Here is a 2,905-nt window from a genome sequence, read left to right as displayed (position 1 = left end):
GGAGAAAGATGAGGCTTTCTGCTCCTGTAAAGATTTATAGCCTCGGAAACCCTGTATAGGGTCGCTATGAGTTGGAACCGACTCGACGGCACATAACCACAACCACCACCACCACCACAGCTGTTTCACTTCATATTAAATTGTGCCCCATTAGAAAATGAAGGTCCTGAGGGCTTTACTCCATTCACATCATTACAATCAACTCTATTTTGAGTAGGTAGCTCTTCCCCTGGTGCCTTTTGAGTTCCTTCCAACTTTTGGAGCTCATTTTCCGGCACTACATCTGATAATGTTTCTCTGCTATTCATAAGGTTTTCAGTGACTCACTATTCGGAAGTAGTTCATCTCCCCTACTTCCTAGTCTTCATCTGGAAGCTCATCTGAAACCTGCCCACTATGGGTGACCCTGCTGGTACTTAAAATACCCATGGCATAGCTTCCAGAATCACAGCAACACACAAGCCACCATAGTACAACAAACTGACAGACGAGTAGTGGGCAGTGTATACAAAGAGCACGGACTTGATCAAGGTAAGCTTATGACCCACACTTACTGGGAATTCCTCATTGATGGGGAATAATTGCAATCCTGGATCCCTATCACATCAATAGTTTTATTTTATTTTTGATACTTCTATATCTGGGTTGGAGTCCTGGTGTGGCACTGTAGAATAAGCACTGGCCTGCTAACTTCAAGTTTGGTGATTCAAACCTACCAGCTGCTCCTTGAAGACCCTATTGTTGTTGTTTAGTGCCATCAAGTGCCAACCCATAGTGATCCTGTATAGGGTTTCTGAGGAGTGGCTGGTGAGCTTGAACCAACAACCTTGGTGTTCAAACAACTTTGCAGCCCAGAGCATTAACCCACATTGCCCCACCAGGACTCCTATACAGAGTAGCTATAAGTTGTAACCAACTTGATAGCACTTAACAACTACAAAAATCTCTGGTCTAATTTCTGGATAATATGTGCTTTGATCTCAGATTGTCGTCTGTCGTGGGTATTTCTGTTAGCATTTTTTCTATGGTTTTTCTGGTTTTACAAATTCCCTTAGTTTCTGGGAAGTCTAATTTTGCTGACATTTTCGAGTGACAATTTTGTTAGGCATATAATTCTTAGTTGGCTTTTTTTTTTTCTTTTAGTGTTTTAGATATGCCTTCCCATTGCCTCTTTGCCTGCTTGGTTTTTGCCCAAAAAAAGAGCTTAGTCTTATGGCTTTTTCTTTGTTGATAACTTGGTTTTCCTAAGCTGTTTTCAGGATTCTGTCTTTGAAAAGTTTGATTGTGATATATATTGGTGATTTGATTTTATGGTATATCCTAGTTTGCCTTCATTGTGCTTATTGAATGCATATGTTCTTACTTTTCATAATGTCAATGTAGTTTTCTTCCAATAAATCTTCAATAATTTTCTTGGTACCTTTTAGTTGTTTCTTCCTGATCTAAAATTCTATCACGCTTGTTACTCTTCTTGATCGTCTCACATAATTCTTAGGATATTTTCTTTTTTTGTTGTTCTCTTTCCTTATTGTTTCTGTAACAGATTTGTCTTCAGTCTTACTAATTCTGTTTTCCATTGATTCAGTTTCACTCCTCTGTTCTTCCATTGAATTATCTATTTCTCAAATTTAGTTATTAAACTTTTGGATTTCCTTTACGGTATTTATTTATTTGGATTTGGAAAGAAAGTTTATTTGCACAATTACAACATAGAGACCCACACTGGAAAGGGGTCCCTGACACCTCCACTCACCTATAAGGGACAGAGCCATCACTGGGCTCTGCCATTGGGCAGTCTGGTCTCTACAGATGGTGGTGCTGGTGGCTACTGCTTCTCTGAGGAGTCCCTCTCAAGCATGTAGCAGGAGTTGGGTTTCTTGGAGACAAGAAATCTCAAATTATGGTCACATAATCTCAAAGCTCAAAAAAACTGGAGGTACAGAGCAACAGGGCTCTGTGATCCTGGCTCTTGTGGAAGCATATGAAGACATGGTCCACACGAGCTGCTCAAGGCAAACTCAAGGAGGACCATGAGACTGTTGTTCCTCCCCTTGAGCAGGGCATCACTTGGGATTTTGACTTAGAGGCAGCTGTCACTCAGCACAGCCCTCCAGGTAATGTGTTTACCATCGGTGACCATGGATTTGTAGTTAGACGCTAGCTCCTCTATTACATTCAGCCAATTATCTGAGTAAAATAACTTAGCTGAAAGATTGTGATCCCTCTGACTATCCCCTCATCCACCTGGGATCTTCAGCGGTGGGTGAGGGGAATCAGGAACATCACCGAAGCCCTAGACCCACATTACTACAACAATTGAAGGGGACCCTGGAACTCTCACTGCTATGGCTGTGCAAGCTGAGGAGCAACATGTGTGGCTGGCATGGACTATAGCACTAGGTTTATTCCCTTCCTTCTTTCCAGAAAAGTAGTGACTATTGAGGATCTACTGCAAGGAGGATTTCACCACCCAGTAGCTAGTGAAAACCATCTGAAACCAACAAAACCTCTGCTGAACCTCCCTGTGCTATGACCACTGCTCACCATTTGCCTATTTGCTATTTTTTCATGGACTCTAATTGTCTAGTTACTTTGTCAATTTGTATATATATATAATTCTTTTAGAGTTTTGTCTTTGTTTTCCTTGATTTTTTTGTATGTAATTTCCTTTGAAGTTTGCCTAATTTGTTGAAGGTACCTACCAATAATTTTTTTTTTTAATTTCTTTTTAGGTAGTTTTAATATCATTTCTTCCTCTTAAAGATTTTTTTGACTCTGCACTTTGGTCACTTCTTTGCGCACTCTTATCCTGTTTGGTGTGTGTGTGATTTAAAGTTGTCTCAAGTAATTATAGTGTTATTGTATGAACTTGTTGATTGTATGTTGCTTTGCTTTACTCTGATTT

At 40.1% G+C, this 2,905-nt stretch overlaps 1 pseudogene; it reads right to left on the bottom strand.

Annotated features, from left to right (window-relative positions):
- Positions 1-1,825: 1,825 nt before the first annotated feature.
- Positions 1,826-2,491, bottom strand: LOC102819762 (annotated as a pseudogene).
- Positions 2,492-2,905: the final 414 nt, after the last annotated feature.

This window comes from Chrysochloris asiatica, unplaced genomic scaffold (genome assembly GCF_000296735.1).
Source record: "Chrysochloris asiatica unplaced genomic scaffold, ChrAsi1.0 scaffold00061, whole genome shotgun sequence".
NCBI lineage: Eukaryota > Metazoa > Chordata > Mammalia > Afrosoricida > Chrysochloridae > Chrysochloris > Chrysochloris asiatica.
Note: the sequence above shows the minus strand (reverse complement) of the source record. Positions and strands in the feature narration are given on the sequence as shown.